This window comes from Callorhinus ursinus, unplaced genomic scaffold, assembly GCF_003265705.2.
Source record: "Callorhinus ursinus isolate GAN/ISIS: 27379988/994484 unplaced genomic scaffold, GSC_fseal_2.0 scaffold38, whole genome shotgun sequence".
NCBI lineage: Eukaryota > Metazoa > Chordata > Mammalia > Carnivora > Otariidae > Callorhinus > Callorhinus ursinus.
In genome coordinates, this window is record NW_027397100.1 from 12,471,328 (window position 1) to 12,490,243 (window position 18,916).

At 51.3% G+C, this 18,916-nt stretch overlaps 1 long non-coding RNA gene across 1 annotated transcript in view; it reads left to right on the forward strand.

Annotated features, from left to right (window-relative positions):
* Positions 1–8,096: 8,096 nt before the first annotated feature.
* Positions 8,097–18,916, forward strand: part of LOC141370568 (uncharacterized) — a 74,114-nt gene continuing 63,294 nt past the window's right edge. The window contains exon 1 of the long non-coding RNA XR_012374723.1: positions 8,097–8,442. This is a non-coding gene — a long non-coding RNA (uncharacterized lncRNA). The remainder of the gene's footprint in view (positions 8,443–18,916) is intronic.

The window sequence follows — 18,916 nt, forward strand, 5'->3', positions numbered from 1 at the left end:
CTCATCTGGACAGTGGATCTGGAAGTCTAGCCTTATATCCTGCACACCCCAGTCTGGGAAGTCACCCTTTGCATTTGGGGAGGACTTGGGCTGGGCTGAGGTCTCCAAGGTAAATATTTGTTGCTTCTGGTGAACCACATCCCTGCCTGGAGGCAGCTTCCTGGGGCTTGGAGAAAGGAGGGTCTGGGCCGGCAGGAGGGGTGGGCGGGGCATGGGGGCACGTGGCAGAGGAGCCAGACCGGGCACAGTGTGGCCTGTGGAAGGGGCTCCCTGCCTTCTGGACAGAGTCACTCCCAGGGGGACGCTGATGGGGACGGTAGCAGTGACGATGTATTAAGCACCTACAACATGGCAGGTGATGCTCCGGGCCTTACGTTGTTCATGTCAGTGGAGGCTCGTCCCCACCGGGATCAGGGTCATTATCCCAACGTTACCATGGAGGAACCCGCCTCGCATGGTCAGCAAATGGTGGAACCAGGATTCAAACCAGAACTTGGACTTCAAAACCTATCTGGGTTGTCTCTACAGCTTGGCAGATGCACAAGGTCCTGGGGACCATCTGGGTCCAAGTCCTAGCTCTACCCTTTGCATGCTGTGTGACTTGGGGCACATTCCCTGGCAATGCCTTCCCTAACCTTTCCAAGTCTCAGTTTTTCATCTGTGAAATGGGAATAGTGGTAGCACCTACCTGCCAGTGTGCTAAGAGGAGCACGGTGGACGTGCTTAGAGCGCAGGTCCCAGCACAGGGTATGTGCTCAATAAATGTGAGTGGTGGTTGTTGTTGTTATTACTGCTTGTAATAGCGTGGGCCTTTGCGGAGAGGTAATGATGATAGTTAGGTCCAGATAATTGACCCAGGGGAAGGAAGTGATAGCTTTGCCCGTCTCTTATTCCTAAATGCATCCAAAGATACACATCTCCATTAATTAATTCCCTCCAGAGAATAGGTTTGAATCCCATTTGGGTCGCTTTGCTGTGTGATCCTGGGCAAAGTACTTAACCTCTCTGGGCCTCAACGTCCTCATCTGTAAAATGGGGATAATCATAGCTGCTCCCTCAGAGGCTGCTGAGAGCATGAACTGAGGTGTGTGCTCACATAGCACTTAGCAAGTGCTTTTAGTCATTCGTTCTGCAATAATTAGTATCCACTTGGCCTTGCCTCTGCCTTCTGGAATCTCAGTGAATAGTTGTGGAACGAATGAGTAATGAGCCATGACTGTGAACCAAGGGAACAAATGAGCGGTCCCCTAGGACCCCCATCACCCCCCCGCCTGGGTGCAAGCCTTGCCTCTTTTAACTTGCACAAGTCACTCGGAGGTGTGTCAGCAGCCCTGGGTTCCCAAGGACATCTGAGGCTCAGAGAGGTGACCGGCTCGCTCCAGCTCCTGTAGCCAGGGCTGCCAGAGCTGGGACGTGGGTCCAATCTGTCTAGTCCCAAACATAAGCTCTTTACCACCCACTGTCCTTTCCCCCAGTGACTCCAGGTCAGTGTCCAGGGGGTCAGGGGAGGCAAACATGGCCTCTGGATATGATCTGGGGAGTCATCCTTGCTGCTCTGCTCCAGTCTAGAAGCTGGGCTTGTGGTTTAGAGCTGAGCGGTCCATTGCTGAATCCTGTCTCCACGTGCAGTGGGATAGGAGAGGGACAGTGAGTGCCCTGAGGCCCCTCGGTGTATGGCCTGGCCCTGGTCAGTCTCCCCTTCCTGGAGTTGTCAAGAGGAAAAAGGTGAGAGCATTTGCCATCTTGCCACGTGTACAAAATGTACCAAATGCCTGGGCGCCTGGGTGGCTCAGTCGTTAAGCGTCTGCCTTCGGCTCAGGTCATGATCCCAGGCTCCTGGGATCGAGCCCCACATCGGGCTCCCTGCTCGACGGGAAGCCTGCTTCTCCCTCTGCCACTCCCCCTGCTTGTGTTCCGTCTCTCGCTGTGTCTCTCTCTGTCAAATAAATAAATAAAATTTTTTTTTTAAAAAATGTACCAAACGCCTAAAGATGAGATGCTCTGGGGGGTGGGGAGGCCTCCTGGTAGGGAACTGCCAGTCCCTTGGGCACATCTCCAGAGAGGCGAATGCCCCCTCCTGGGCTCCCCAGCTGGTTAGGCCTGCTGCCCGGCGACAATGCCCCTCTGTGGGAGATCTGAGCCTGGTGCCAGGGCCTGGGCCTGCATCAGCTCCTGCTTCCTGCCGCTTGGCCCTGACAAGGGCCAACACGCACAACTGCTCTCTGTTGGCCTGGCACACCTTGGAACCCAGAGCCAGCGGAGCCCTGTCCTCAGTGGCCTTCAGTTGTCCCCATCAAGCTGCCGAGGGACTTTTTGTCCCACCCTTACGTCTTTCCAGCACCCAGGGCCTTGCTTGTGCTGTGTCCTATTTCTGGAATGCCTGGACCACTCCCCCGAAACATCCATCTTGCCCTGTCTGGGCAGCAGGTCAGGGGGTAGCCTCTGGAGTCTGACAGATGTGGTTCAATCCTTGTTCTTGGGTTCATCAACTGTGAGGTGGTGGGAAAATCGCTTTCTCTCTATGAGCCTCTGTTTCCTCAGGTATAAAACAGGACTGTTTTGAGGGTCACATAAGATAATGTGAAATACTTGGGACGTCAGAGGATTCAGTAAATGGTAAATTGCTACCATTATTATTGGAATATTAACATCACGGATCTTTAAGGCTTAATTCAGAAGGTACGGTCTGCATAAAGCTGCCTGACTCTGTCCTGATGTCTTTGTGCCCTCCTGGGGGCCCCCAAAGCACCAACTATTTACTCTCTTGGGGGTTTGGATCCTCCTCTGCCTTGAGAGATGTCCACTTTATCCATCCATCCATCCATGCATTCGTCAATCCATCCATGTATTCATTCATTCATTCCAGGCTCCTCACTGGTCTCCCGCTTTCCACCCTGAGTCCCGCCTACCAAAATCCACTTTCCACGCAACAGCCCAAGTTAACTTTAGAAACGTGACTCAGACTTTGTCACAGCTCTGCTTGTTAAAACCCTCCAAGGGCCCCTGTGGCTCTTGCATGAAAAGGCAAGCTCTACAAGGTCCTTCATGGTTGGCTGCTGCCTTCCTCTCAGCCCTCATCTCTCATCACTTTGCTCCTCTCTCCGCTCACTCCTCCCTCAGGGCCTTTGCACATGCTGAGCCTTCTCCCAGGAGAGTGCTCTTCTCCCAGCCTGGCTCCTTCTCATTCACCAAGTCTCAGCTTCAGTATCCCTTCTTTGGAAAGGTCTTTCCTGGCCACCCTTGCTAAAAGAGGGCTCTTCTTGTTCTTCTCTCTCACGGCCACGGATGGGGGTCCTCACTAGCACTCCAATCTGAAAACTCAAGTGTTGTCTGAGGCACCACGGTTCCACAGATCATGCCAAGAAGAGGGGCCGGACCACAGTGCAAGCGGATAGCCAAGAACTGGTTGTACTACCCTCGGGACTGCTATGTGGAGGTTTCTGACCCAGAGCAAGGTGATAAAGGATCATGGGCAAAGCCAGCTCCGCTGGCTCTGGGTTTATTTATTTTTTTTTTAAGTAAGCTCCGCACCGAGCACAGAGCCCAATGCGGGGCTTGAACTCATGACCCTGAGGTCAAAACCTGAGCTGAGATCAAGAGTGAGGTCAGACACCCAACTGACTGAGCCACTCAGGTGCCCTGTGAAGATATTTCGGACAAGACGGCTACAGCTGGGGTCCCTCCTCCCACTCTCCCAGTGATGAGAGCGGGGGTGTCTGCCCCTACTGCGGGCCTAGCGGGAGGGGGCTTTTCAGGGACTATTTAGGGGCTTGAGGGGTATGTCCTCTGGAGTTGGGGCATACAGTGGACTGGATTCTATCTTTTGCCTGAGAGAAAGAGGCTGATGAGCTGAAGTCATAGTGGGCAGAGCTGCTTCTGAGGAAAATGATGGCTCTGGACAGGGTCAAAGCTTGTGTGTATGTTTTTCCAAAGACCCTGCAGGACAGCGATCTCATCTGGGGCTGGTTTAAGTCCTTCACAACACCCTCTCCTGGGCAGGTGAGGAAAGGTTTCCAGAGAGCCAGGGGCTGGGGGTGGCACGCAGGGTGGTCAGCCATTGGAAGAGCTCTGCCCTCGTCTGGGGTTGCAGCTTGAGAGGCCTGGCAGGAAGGTTTGAAAATCCCCAGGAGGGTGCCCAGGAGAGCTCTAAACATTATTTGGCTCCCCAGAGACTAGAGAGCCATCTTGCAATATTACTAGCCAAGGGTGTGTGTGTGTGTGTGTGTGTGTGTGTGTGTGTGAGAGAGAGAGAGAGAAGGGGGGGGAGAGAGAATATGAGCATGAGCCTCTCCTCCCCTAAGCCAGTCCATAGAAGCCTTGGTTAGGGGTGGGGAGAAAGTGTGAAATCAAAGAGAGTTAATCAAGCCAGACACACAGACATGGCAAAGTGTCAAAGTAGAAGAGATCGCTCCCATTTTCCAGGTGCATGGAGTTCTTGAAGAAGGGAAGTAATGTATCCACGGTCCCACATCCATAAAAGGTGGAGTCAGGATTTGAACCCGGTTCTGACTGTGGAGCCTATGACCTGCCCCTTTGTCTCAGCCCACCCCATCTCCTGCAGCTGGGACAGGGGCATCCTTTTCTGAGAAGTCCATGGTCCTGTGGGTCTCTGAGGACATGCTGGACAGCTGAAAATCTGAAGGACTTTTGCTCTCTCAGAAGACAAGAAGGAAGCCTGCTTGAAGAATTCACTCAGGTGGGCTCAGGCCCTCGATTTAAAAAGACTCTTTGTTGGCACCAAAGATGCCACCAGAATGGCAGAAAGATTTCACCTCCGGTGCCAATTCTGTTGCTTAGAAATGGCCGTTGGAGTCCTCAAGGGTCTGGCCTCAGCAGAAGAGTGTGATAATTGAATGGCAACATCTGCCATGAGCCATACAGATGCTGCATCCTTGCTGCGTCCCGCCTGCATTGTTGTTGAAGATTTCGCATTCCCTTGCAAAGCATCAAAGAGCTAACAGAGTGGGGAGAAACTATCTAGACAACATGCAGTTTGCTAATGCTTTCGGACAAGTCAGTTCTTCTCTCTGGGCCTCAGTCTCCCCAACTGTTAGGTAAGGATGTTGGACTCCTCGATGCTGTGGGTCAGGCTGGCTCTGATGACCTTTGCTTACAGTGGAGGGAGTTCAGTAAATAAGCAGTGAGGAATGGCCTGTCCCCGAGGGCTCGTTTGTTCTCGGGAAGCCTCAGGCCCACTGACCCAGGGCCTGTGTAGGTTCTGCCTGAGGGAACTGTCCAGTGGCGCGGGCAGGATGGACTGTGAAGATGCCCAGACAGCATTCTGTATAACAGCCCTAAGGTGGGACCAAGCTTAAATGTCCAGCAACAGGGGACTCATCAAATAAATTGTGGGCCACCAGGCAGCTGTCACAAAATAATGTAGAGAAACCGAAGGCTCTTAGCAAGTGAAAAAAGGAAAGGTTCTTCTATTTTTAAGAAAAAAAAAATTTTTTTTCATCTAGAAAAAATACTGGAGGGAAACTCACCAAAAGGGGAACAATGCTTAGTTCTTGGAAGTGTCATCATAGGTGACTTATACCATTTTCTTTGTGTTTTCAGAATTGAAAAAGTTTTTACACTGAATGCATTTTTTGATCAGCAAACAGCCCCATGAAATGGCTTGAAAATGAGTAAATAAAGGTTGGGCAGAGAACAAGGTTATGGAGAGCGCTGGACTCCTTTCCCAGGGCCGCCCCCAGGCCCCGCTGCGCAGGCTTCCAGGGCAGCGGGGCATGGGCTGGCCGGCAAATGGGCAGAGAGGGCACTTCTGCAACAAAAGCCCAGTCATGCTGGTCCCGGAACCGCCACCACAGCCTCCTGAGCATAATCCCTCTTTTGTGGGACAGGAATAGGTTAGATTCAGTGCCAACATGCACTGGCTAAGCCAGACGTCTAGCTCTTTGGGGGAAACAAAGACCAGATATGCCCTGCCCTTGTAGGGCTCACAGTCAAGGTGGGGGTTGTGTGTGTGTCCTAGAGGGACAGAGAGGTCAGGCTTTGGGTCATGATCAGGGTCAACGCAGGCAGAGGGCCAAACACAGTGATTCACCGCCCCCCCCCCCCCGACTCTGGCAGCATGGGATAGGGTAGAGGTCAGCTAGATGTTGGTAAGTGCTCTAAGAAGGGGCAGCCCATGATGATAGTGCCGTAAGTGAGGTGAACCCAGGCCCACTGTGGCAAGTGTTGTGATGGAGGTCAGCCCAGAGCTTGTCATCTGGGCCGAGTGTGGGACACAGGCAAAGTGTGTCAAATGGTAGAGCAGGTAGGTGATCGGCGCTGCGATGGGGGTCCACAACCACCTAGTGTGGGACAGTTGCCAGTAGCCCAGAGGGCATGTGCTCTTTGACTAGGGAGGAGGGTAGATCAGAGAAGCCTTCATGGAAAGGGTGACATTTGATTTGGGCTTCAGGGAGAAGAGTAAGGGGCTGCGAATGAGGGCTGGGGGAGGGGAGCTTTCTGGGAGGAGAGGAAAAGAGGAGGTGGGTTTTGGAGAGTGAGTTTGGGGGCTCATTGAAGCGATGGAACAGAGAGTAGGTGGCAGGGAAGTGGGCTGGAGCCATTTGCACCAGAAACCTGACCATCGGTTGGAGGTGAAGTGGGGCTGGGGTCCTGGTAGCCCCTTGCACGCCCCAGCATGCCGCAGGCTGCAGGGGAGCCCCCCTCAAGGCAGGGGCCCAGTCCGGTCTGTGCTCTGAAACCAGGCCTCCAGGACCCTGCTTGTCTGAACGCCCTGGCCCCAGCTGTCCTGGGGTCTCCCTCTCTCTCTCTCTCACACACACCCCAAGTTGGTTTCTGTATGTCTTTGTCTCCTCTGTCTTTGTCCATCTCTTGTGTGCCACCTCAGAGGCCCAGGAGGGCGCTGGGGGAGCCCTGTGGAGAGCACAGGTGTTGGCGCTTTGAGAGGTGATACCCTGCTACACACGTGAGGCCTGTGGCCTCGGCCCAGTATGCATGAGGGCCCAATATGCCCTCATCACCGAGCTTGGCTCAGCTGTGGACGTTGAGAGGAACCCTCCCCGCCGACCATATCAGCACTCACTCCCTTTCCAGGCCCTGTTCTAGCCCCCTGTTAACTCTTTCCCCGCCCCCATGGCCGTGGGGCTGGGAAGCTGAGCTGGGACAGCTTGATGAACGCTTACTTCGATCAGAGCCAGGGCCGCGTGAGGGCGCTCTTAATACGAAGCTTTCTATTATGATTATTGTAGTTGTTGTTATGGACACCGTGTAGCTACACCTGGATAAAGGAAAAATCGAGTGGTTTTACAAGCTGGGGAACGTTATGAGAACTGTCCTTTGGAATTTCCATCTGTTCTTAGAAACAGGGTCTGGCTGTGTGTGTGGGGGGGGCTGGAAAATGCGGGTTTGCCTAGGAGATGGGGGTCCCTGAATCAGACCTCTGGGAGCAGCTGAATATGCAAAAGGGGGGCCTCGCTTTGGGGGGCTCAGAGGTTCAGCCTTTCTTTCCCCAAATGGTCATCGTCGGAGACTGAGTCTCAGGGGTGGCCAGGTCAGGAGGGTGGGGCAGACCCAGGGAGGCACCTACACCTGCAGCTGAAGACTTGCTGGGGCGGGGGGGAAGGGGCCTGTGCAGTTTAGGGGTCTGTCCTCAATATTTCTTCCTGACTCCCTCTCTGTACTAGCGCAGAACTGGCGGGACGGACAGACGCAGTCAGCCAGCAGGTCAGTTGGCCGGCAGCTAATTGTATTACACATTCTCTGTGTGTGGGCACGATTCTGGATGCTTTGGGCATAGCAGGGAGCAAACAGAATGCCCCCCTGCCTTCCCGGGCCTCACATTCTCCTGGGGAGAAAGAGTGTGAGCCAGAAACGGACAAGGAAATGTAAAAAACACAGCGCTCACTTGTCTCAGCCGCGAGGACAGAGAACAAAAAATAAATGCTGGAACTCTACCATCAGAGCATCGTGAGGGTTTGAGCGGCTTTAGTGTCCTGGGAACCTGATAGCCTCCCTCAGCACCACGCACGCGCGCGCGCGCACACACATACACGCAGGCGCACATGCGCCCCAGGCAACTCTCCCCTTGTTCAGCTTCCACATTTCACGTTTGACCTTGGACACAACTTGGGGGCCTAATGACATATGGGAGGAGGGGCTGCCTGAGGTATAGAATAGGCATGGTGCTCCCATTTCTGAGTGCGAGCCTCCAGCCAGCCCGATCACTACTACTCCCCTCATTGGACAGATAGGAAATGGCGGTGCAGGAAGGCAGGCTGACTTGCCCAAGGTCACACAGCTAGCAGGACCAGAGGCCGGGATCTGATCTCTGGTCCATCTGACAACGAACTTGTGCTCCATCTTTCCGCTGCCATCTCCCACACGCCTGTTGTCCGTGTCCTGTCCTCACCTGCCTGCCGTATCTGCCTTCACATGTTGCAGTGTCTGCCAAGGCCTACGATTCCTGTCTACTCAACATGCATTTTGGTAAGTGGAATCACGTTTGATTTTCTATTTCCTTTTTTTTTTTAAGATTTTATTTATTTATTTATTTGACAGAGAGAGAGAGAGAGACAACGAGAGAGGGAACACAAGCAGGGGGAGTGGGAGAGGGAGAAGCAGGCTTCCCGCGGAGTGGCGAGCCCAGGACCCGGGGATCATAACCTGAGCGGAAGGCAGACGCTTAACGAATGAGCCACCCAGGCGCCTCCGTGATTTTCTGTTTCTGACATGAAATGGTATAACCCTACCCAAAGTGCAAAAGCGACACTGCTTCCCATAAATCGGAGGTGACAACACGATGATAGGGCTACAGGGGATATTAATGGCTATAGTTAAGCTTATTGAGCACTCATGCACTCTTTGCTTGCATTATTAACCAGTTTTATAATTTAACGCCACGCCGATGCCTGCAGGTGGGCACTGTTTTATCCTTGTTTTTCGGATAAGGTTTGGATGAGTCCCCTTCAGAGAGGCGACATATTTTTTTCTAAAGTCACAGTGAAAACAAACAGAAACACGTTGTTGAACTCTGGCTCGCCATGCTGCCTGCTCAGGGCACCTGGGGAGAGTGCACAGTGGAGAGGTGTTGAAGGCATTCTAGCATTCTGCTGAGCCCTTGTATTGGAAGGATTGAGAACGACTAGGAAGGTGAATGACTTTCTCATTCCTGTTGATGGTGTGGGAGGCAGCCCAGCTTCTGGAAGACCTGCACCAAGCTATCGATCACATATCAAGAAGTGCTTTGGAGGGCTTTCTGAGTGTGGGCGAGCCAGATTACAAATGTCTTACCATGTGGCAGTTGTGTTCACTGGTACCAGTAGAGGCTCTAGAAGCCAAACGACGTGAATTCTTGAACATCTTTGCACATTTTCTGGACTCATAATCTCTCTGAACTGACAGTGTCTTGCTCTCTGCTTATCTCTACTTCCTGGGGCCTGGGAGGAGAGCGGGGGGAACCCATCGGGCACCTCACTCGAAGTCACCACGTGGATTAGGTTCCTGTGCTAACATTTACTCACTTAGTCACCCAGTCTCCAGGAGAGGGGAAAGGTGAACCAGCAGACCTGCCTGAAGGTGGGGGTATTACTGAACGGGAAAGGGATATTCAGGATGCACTCCCCGCACCTGCTTCCCACCCTGCTTCTCTGTACATTTGAACAATGTTTGCAGCATTTTTTTGCTCCTGGGAGAGGCCATTCCAGAGTTTCCTTGCACAAATAGGCTTCTGGCCTATTTCCACTCACTTTTCACTGCCTCCTGAGTCCCCTCCACCAACGGTGTCTCTGGCCTCCCTGCACGGCCTGGCCCCCTCAAATTTTCTGTCTGCAAGGTAGCCATAGTCAGACCCATCTTCCCTCCCCATAACATTTTCTTATGAAAGTTTTCTCTTCTTTCTTTTTTTTTTTTTAAGATTTTATTTATTTATCTGACAGAGAGAGAGCACAAGTAGGGGGAGTGGCAGACAGAGAGGGAGAAGCAGACTCCACTGAGCAGAGAGCCTGAAGTGGGTCTCAATCCCAGGACCCTGGGATCACGACCTGAGCTGAAGGCAGAAGGCAGACGCTTAACTGACTGAGCCACCCAGGTGCCCCAGCAAAGTTAGTTTTACAGGTAACACCATGTAAATCCTGCCCATCCATCTTATTTGTTTGATGCATTTCATAAGTTGCTGGTGTCAGTCCCCTTCCCACTAAGTAATTCAGCACGTATATCATTACCTGGAGTCCATTGTTTGTTTGTACAAGGGCTTTCAGTTAGGAGGAAGGCCAAGGTACTCCATTCTTTGGCCGTCCAGCACCTGGGTTCATCCAACACCTGCTGCTTCCTCCATGATGCCCAAGTTCAACCCAACAAGATCGAAGTTGTGTGCCGGTGGGGAAATGGGTGTCACATCTGTGCTAGCCCCAAGACTGGCTCCCTGGGTCTGTCTCCAAAAAGGTTGGTGATCACATCGCCGAGGGAGCTGGGGGCTAGAAGGATCTGAAGATTACATTGGAGCTGACTATTCAGAACAGACAGGCCCAGACTGAGAGGTACCTTCTGTCTCTGCCCCGATTTTCACAGACCTCAAGGAACCGTGCACACACAGAGAGAAGCAGAAAAACATTAAGTACATAGGAATATTACCTTTTTTTTTTTTTTTTGAGAGGGAGAGAGAGAGCATGTAAGCAGAGGGGGAGCAGCAGAAGGAGAGGGAGAGAGAGAATCTTAATCAGGCTCCACGCCCAGTGCAGAGCCTGATGTGGGGTTCAATCTCACGACCCTGAGATCATGACCTGAGCTGAAATCAAGAGTTGGACTTGTAACCGAATGAGCCACCCAGGGGCCCCAGTAGGAATATTACTTTTGGTTAGATTGTCAACATTGCCCAACAGATGTGGCACCAACTGTTAGCCAGAGAACTCTCTGGAACCAGTAAAGAGATCCTGGGGACTTCCCAGTCTGTGGGCTGCAATGGAAAACATTTCAGCATATAACGAAAAGCACAGATCTTAAATGTCCATTTACTGAGATTTGACAAATAAATATACCCGTATAACCCAAACCCCTATCATGATACAGAATTTCACCATCACCCCAAAAGGTTCCCTTATGCCCTGTAGCCAATTCCCCCTGAGCCCCCATGGGGGTAGGTTCTGATCTTTTTTTTTTTAATCACCTTAACTTACTTTTGTCTGTTCTTGGTCTTCATGTAAATGGAACATACAGTGTGTCCTCTACTGTGTCTCACTCAGCCTAACGTTGCTGATACTCAGCCACAGCCGCTGGCAGGCCATTCCTTTTTATGGATGCAACAAGACTGTATGAGTGTGCCACCTGTTTATTCCTTCGCCCTCCTGTTCAGCTGTTTCCAGTTCAGGATTATTATGAATACCATTTCTCTGGGACATTTTTTTCACTTCTTAAAAATGAAAGTAGAGTTGACATAGAATATCAGTTTCAGGTGTACAACATAGTGATTCAACATTTTTTTACATTACACAATGCTCACCACAAGTGTAGTTATCATTTTTCACCATACAAAGTTATTACAAGATTATTGACTCCTTTCCTTTTGCTGTAGCTTTTATCTCCGTGACTTACTTATTTTATAACTGTAAGTTTGTCCCTCTTAGTCCCCGTCACTTATTTTGCTTTTTGCTTATCTCTACTTCCTGGGGCCTGGGAGGGGAGCAGGGGGACCCATCGGGTACCTCGCTCGAAGTCACCCACGTGGATTAGGTTCCTGTGCTAACATTTACTCACTTAGTCACCCAGTCTCCAGGAGAGGGGAAAGGTGAACCAGCAGACCTGCCTGAAGGTGGGGGCATCACTGAACTGGAAGGGATATTCAGGATGCACCCCCCTCCCCCCACCTGCTTCCCACCCTGCTTCTCTGTACCTGCAGCATTTTTCGCTCCTGGGAGAGGCTACTCCAGAGTTTCCTTGCACAGAGGGCCTGGCTTCTGACCTATTTCCACTCATTCTTCACCTCTTGCCTCCTGAGTCCCCCCACCAACGGTGTCTCTGGCCTCCCTGCTCTCCCTGCACGGCCTGGCCTCACCTCTGGCCCCATCACTTCTTGCCTGGGGCAGTTGCAGCAGCCTCCTCGCTGGCCTCCCCGGGTTCGGCCTGGCCCCCTCAGATTTTCTGTCTGCAAGGTAGCCATAGCCAGACCCATCTTCCCTCCCCGTAACATTTGTACCCTTTACATTTCCGCCTGCAGTGTGTGAGAGTTCTGGTAGCTCCACCGTGGCACCAGCACGTGGTGCTGTCTGTCCTTTCACTTTAGTCTTTCTGGGGAGCGTGTCAACGCCATCTCTTCCTAGAGCGTGTCGCTGGCTGGGTATGGCTCTTGGGAGAAAGTCCGGCTCTCAGCCTCAGCTCTGAGTCCTCCAAGGTCTGGCCCCTCTCGGTCCAGCCTCCCCTTTCGTTTTCCTACTACGTTCACCTGAGCACGTGCTTTTCCTGCCTACAGCAGGTCAGTTCATTTTTCTCTGCTTTCACGTGGCTGCCTCTTCAGCCTAGAATGTGCTCCTGCCCTTGCTCATCTGATGACTTCCCAATGGTCTTTTTTTTTTTTTAAGATTTTATTTATTTATTTGACAGAGAGAGACAGAGAGAGAGGGAACACAAGCAGGGGTGTGGGAGAGGGAGAAGCAGTCTCCCCGCCGAGCAGGGAGCCCGATGTGGGGCTCAATCCCAGGACCCTGGGATCATGACCTGAGCCGAAGGCAGACGCTTAATGACTGAGCCAGGTGCCCCCGATGGTTCTTTTAGACTCACCATAGATGACCTTCCTGGACATCTCACTCAGAGGAAGTCATTTCCTCCCTGGGGCCATGCAGGTCCTCTCCCGCTGTTTCTCCTGCATCTCGGATCACCCCTATCTGTAACGAGCTTACCCTCTAGACTCGGAACCCCCTGAGACAGGACACCGTTCTGACTCCTTCCCGTGTTCTCGCATGCAGGGTGGAGGCTGTGCACACTAGGGGCTCGGGTGCATCTAGCAGTACAGAGGCAGCGGTGGCGACCGCGCATGCTCGCCCGTGCAGGTTCCCCCCCCCCCCCCCCCCCCCCCCCGTCCCCCCCCCCCCCCCCCCCCGCCCAGTGCCGCACAGCAGCTCGCTCGTTTCATCCTCATCGCAGCCCCACGAGGGAGCGGTGGGACCATCCCTGTGACACAGGCGAGAGAACAGAGGCCTAGGGAGGCCCGCAGGCTTGCCCCCAGAAACAGGCGGGATAGGAGGTGTCTGGGCATCTTCTTACCACTCAGGCATCTGCTCACACGGCCCCTCCTCTGGGCCTTCTTGCATTTTCTTCCTGCTCTCTCCACCCACAGCACCAGCTCTCTCCATTACATCCCCTCACCTTCTGGCCTTCAGAGCCCCCATCACAGCCTTCAGTGATCCTTTTTACTTATTCATTTATGTGCTGATCATCTGTTCCCCACCCTGGACGGTGAGCTCATGGGAACTGCAACTTTGTCACACTGTGTCACCCCAGCACACTGCCACACTGCGGGGCAGACAGGAGGGGCTCCATAAGTGCTGACTGAGAGTGGATCATGGATGCCAGTACCCACACTCTTTTTTTTTAAAGAATTATTTATTTATTTGAAAGAGAGAATGAGAGAGAGAGAGCACATGAGAGGGGGGAGGGTCAGAGGGAGAAGCAGACTCCCCGCCCAGCAGGGAGCCGGATGTGGGACTCGATCCCGGGACTCCAGGATCATGACCTGAGCCAAAGGCAGTCGCTTAACCAACTGAGCCACCCAGGCGTGCCCCGCACTCTTTTTTTTAAAAAAAATTAGGAAACAGATATTAAAAAAGATATATAGATACACTTAAAGATTTGTGCCTTTCATGCTGTAGAACTTTTATCTTAAAGTTAAAAAACATAAGCAAATGTTGAACTCTAGTTAATGAAATGAAGCCTGAAGTGTTGAAAGATAAAGTGAACTGCTATCTGCAATTTTCCTTGAAATGCATCAAAAATAAGATGCTTGGATGGATGGAAGGCTGGATAGACCGACAGGCGATAGGGCAAGCATAGTGAACTGTTAATTATTGAAACTAGGTGGTAGGTTTGTAGGTGCTTATGCAGGTATTTCAAATTTCAAACATTTGGATATTTTTACAGTAATGAAATATTGAGGGAAAAGTTCTACATGAACAGGGTAATATCCTATCAGCACAGAAGGATATTGAGTGAAGCACAGATATGTATATTCTCCTCTCCCTCAACCCACTTGACCCTGGAGCTTTACTCACCGTGAACACTTCCTTGTCTATCCTTCCAGAAGGAACTTCTCCTTTTACAATGATCGTAGAAGGATCAGATGACATTGTGTTTTGCATTGTCATTCTAAGTGCTCTCTACCCAGGCACGGCTGCTCCAGGATTCAGGGCGATCACTGTTATGGGCTAAATCGTGTTCCTCCTAAATTTGGAGACCGTGCCTTTAGATAGGTGATTAAGTTAAAATGAGGCCATTGGGCGGCCCCGACCCCATCTGACTGGTGTCCTTAGTGGCAGAGGTGATTAGGACACACACAGAGGTGTCAGGGGCACGTGTGCACAGAGGCACAACCATGTGAAGCAGCTGCAAGAAGGTGGCCATCTCCGAGACAAGGGGAGAGGCCTCGGGAGCAAACCAATCCAGCCTGCGCCTTGATCTTGGACTTCCAGCCTCCAGAACCTTGAGAAAGTGAATTTTGTGGCTTAGGCCCCCAAGTCTGTCGTATTTTGTTATGGTTGCCCTAGCGGACTGAGGTAGTCATCACTCAGGGGAAACTCACAATACTCACTAGAGGCCCTGACGTTGCCACCGCTGCTCTGAGGCCTTGACCGACATAGTCAGGCCTCTCTGCATAGTCCCCTCCTCTCCTCTCCATTCGAAATTGCCCTACCACTGGCCCAAGTGGCTGGCTGGTCACCTGAATGGACGCCACCATATCCGGAGCTCAGTGTTGGTCCCTGTTGTTGGCCGGTCGTGCGTTCAGTGGCAGTTAACTAGATCCGCCTCAGTGTCCCTGATCCTTAAGTCTTATTTCTTCCAGGTCCCTGACTAAGCTATTAAGTCACTTGCCTCAGCCCATGAGAATAAATATTCGGTCATTTTTCTCTTTTCTCAAAGTGGATGACCAAGTACGTAGCCTGCAGCTCATCCAAGGCCTTTGGAAGGGATTTCCTTCATTGGATTTCCTCTCATTGCTCTTCCAAGGGCACCCCTGAGCGGGGCTGTCATGGGCTCCGGTTTTTCTCTCCCCCATCAGCGGGTCTCGGGGAATGCCCCTATGACCAGAGGTGTGAACTGAGGGAGAAGTGTTGGTGCACCATGAGGAGGTGACACAGGTGACATGAGGGGTCTGGCTCATGCAGCTTACTTGTGCCCGCTGCGTCCTTGTAAGCCCCAACTAGACATACTGCTTCTATCCTTCTATCTGATGATGGATGGCTGTTGGTCCTGCCTGACTCTATGACTTGGTAGATAACGTGCTGAGGGCATGGTCAGTTCTGGTCTCCCAGTCACGTGATGCCTCTTCTCTACCAGGGCTCAGGAACATGCCAGGAGTTGTTCTTCTAATAGTATACAGATGGGGCCGAAGATGGCATGGCCTTGACCCTGAAATCTAGCGATCTTCTCTGTGACTCCCTTATTGGGGTTTGTCGGAAACTCCGCGCCGTATCTTTATCCCTCGCAGACACTTCTGGGACCGTGAAGCCTGCCGATCACATGGCTCCAGCAGTAGCGCAGCTGGAACTGCAGCTGGAACCGTGGCAGAGCCTGTTAGTGCTCCAGATCCCGCGCAAAGCTGGCACAAAGTAGATGCTCAATAAATTCCCGGCTGTGGGGGAATGAAGTACAGGACAGGAGTTAGAAATGCCTGTAGGGTATTTGTAGGACATGTGCCTGTAGGGTAAGGTTGCCAGAAAAAATACAGGAAGCCATTTAATTATGTTGGCCAGAAAAAAATACAAGTTTATTTAAATTTGAATTTTAGATGAATACTTTTTTAGTTTAAGTACATTTCTTGCAATATCTGGGATATGCTTATAAAAATTATTCATTGTTTATCTGAAATTCAAACTTAACTAGGTGTCTAGTGTTTTTTGTTTTTTTTTTTTGTTTTTTTTTTTTTTAAAGATTTTATTTATTTATTTGAGAGAGAGAGAATGAGAGATAGAGAGCACGAGAGGGAAGAGGGTCAGAGGGAGAAGCAGATTCCCCGCTGAGCAGGGAGCCCGATGTGGGACTCGATCCCGGGACTCCAGGATCATGACCTGAGCCGAAGGCAGTCGCCCAACCAACCGAGCCACCCAGGCGCCCGTGTTTTTTGTTTTTTGTTTTAAGAATTTAATTATTTATTTGGCAGAGAGAGAGCAGGAGAGCACAAGCAGTGGGAGTGGCAGAGGGAGAGGGAGAGGGAGAAGCAGGCCCCCTGTTGAGCAGGGAGCCCGACTCAGGGCTCCATCCCAGGACCCTGGGATCACAACCCGAGCTGAAGGCAGTCCAACCAACTGAGCCACCCAGGCGCCCCATATTGGTAAATCTGGCAACCCTACTTTAGGGACCACACATTTAATAGCATAGGACGGTTTGGTGTGACAGGGTTCGGGGAAATGGTGAATGCATTTACAGTCACACTCAGTTGGAGAGAAATCAGCATTTAAAGTAATTTAAAGTAAAAATGAAAAACAGTGTACCAGATTTGGCTGGAGGCTCGTGAATTTGGAACCCCTGGCAAAGGGGTTGGGCTCTAGAGTTCGACTGCTGGGATTAGAATCTTGGATCCACTGCTCACAAGCTCTATGATCTTGAGCCTTAGAGGTTCCATCTATGTAAGGATTAAATAAAATGTTGCATTGAAGGGGTTTAGCAAGGTGCTGAGTAAATGTTAATCTTCAAGATGACCGCTGGGTTGCTTTGCAGCAGCGCCTCCTAGTGGTCACAGGACATGTGTGCGAGGGCTGGTGCAAGGCTAGGATCCTGGGGCCTTCAGGTGATCCAGCAGCTAGGTTAGTCAGGCGCTGCAGGACGGGTCCCCAAGCTCCCTAGATTCCAGTCATTCACATTTCACCTCCACAACTTCTGCCACATATGAGCCACCATTACCTCTGTTTATTTAATGTTCCCCTTTAAATTGTCTCCCTACAAATTCTTTGATGCTCCCTTTAAGAGGGGGGGCTACTTCTCCCCAAGGGCGAATTTATCTAGAGAAGAGACAGAGCCTACAGAGCTAGACAGCCTGGGTTTGAATCCTGGCTCCAGGCTTACCAGCTGTGTGTCCTTGGGCAAGTGACTCCATCTCTGTGTCTCAGGCTTGGCATCTGTGAAGTTCAGCAATAACAACACAACCCTCCAGGGCTATTGGATTAACGAAATTAATCTACAATGAACGCTTAGAGCAGAGCCTGGCACAGAGTTGGGACTCAATACAAGCCCCCTGTTGTTCCTCCTGCCTCTCCTTGCAATGCCTGTGGGGGCCGTGGGATCGTGTGGGGGAGCGGAGTGGGCTGTGGGAGGAGGAGGTAGATGGGGAATGAGCGACCGCTCCTCTGATCTCCCGTCTGTGGGTCTGGCTGCCTTGCTCCTGCCCCAGCCCCACCTGTCCCCAGCTGGTGGCTTCAGGGATTGTGTTCAACTTCTCTGTGCCTCTGCAAAGGGAGGCCAGTCGTGACAGTACCTCCCTCACAGGGCTGTGTGGAGGATTAAAGAAGCGATTACAAGTCGAGCTGCAGTGGCAGAGGATATGAGCCAGAACTTCACCCTGAGCCTTCCTGAATTTCTGACCCACAGAAACCATGGAACATCATGAAATGAGTATTGCTATTTAAGCCACTTAATCTTGGGGTGGTATGTGACACAGAAATAGTAGCTAGAACATGAACATGAGGGGACGGCTTCAGACTATATTTTTGACAGAGAGCAGGGACAGGACTGAACGTGTGCCATTGTCCATCCCGAGGGAGTGCAGATGGCCTCCTAAGTGGTTATCTGATGAGGATGGAGAAGAACACATTTTCCAGATAAATAACTACATACAGAGCATCAGAGGCTGCATTCAACTGTTCTAGTAAAGCTGCTATGACCAGGAGGGTACTTGGCTTAGTTACTGGTAGTCCACCGTCATCTGCCATAAGCCACCTGGTTTGGCAGACTGGAGAGTTGAGATGGATGGAGGAAGCTTACTCTCCTTTGTCTTTCCTCCGGAATGAAACTAGAACCCTGGACACAGCGAATGAGGTGGCTCTCTGAGGAGTCTGAAAACTAAATGGTGGCAGGTGGACCGAGAAGGAAAGTCATCACTGAAAGAATGAGTGATCCACAGGTGAGTTTCCTGGGTTTTTATCCCTCCCATGTCTTTCATCCTGGACTCAAAAGCAGTGGATTTAAGCAGGATCCAGAGTCTCATAACATAGTGTTAAAAGCGTGTGGAGCAACAACACATTGGAGATGGATCCAATCTGAGTAAGAGCTGAAAGAAATGAACAGAGCCTCAGGGACCAGTGGGACTATAATAGGAGATCTACATTCATGCCATGAGAGTCTCAGAGAGAAAGAAGAATGGTGTGGGGAGTAAAATTTGAAGAAATAATTGTTGACAACTTTCAATGAAGTCTCACTTTCCAGATGGTGGTATGGGGAGCCCTGGGGGCCCATCCTCCAGGGAAACAAACATAACTGGTGAAAACTATAAAAAACCCAGACTTTCCATCTCAGCACCAACATGTAAAGAGCTTGGAGGTTGTCACTCCTATCCTCACAACAAGAAAAGGGCTCAACATGGACAATCAGCAACTGTCTTAGGCCTGTCGGAGGATCGAGGTTGTAGGGCAAACTACCTTCCGCAGGTCTGGAGAGATAGGTGAACACATAGAATTACAGCCAAGATCAGCTTACCGGAGGCAGAGGCTGCTGGGTAGGAACACATAAAGTGTAATTACGACAAATTGCCGAAGCCTGAGTGTAGACT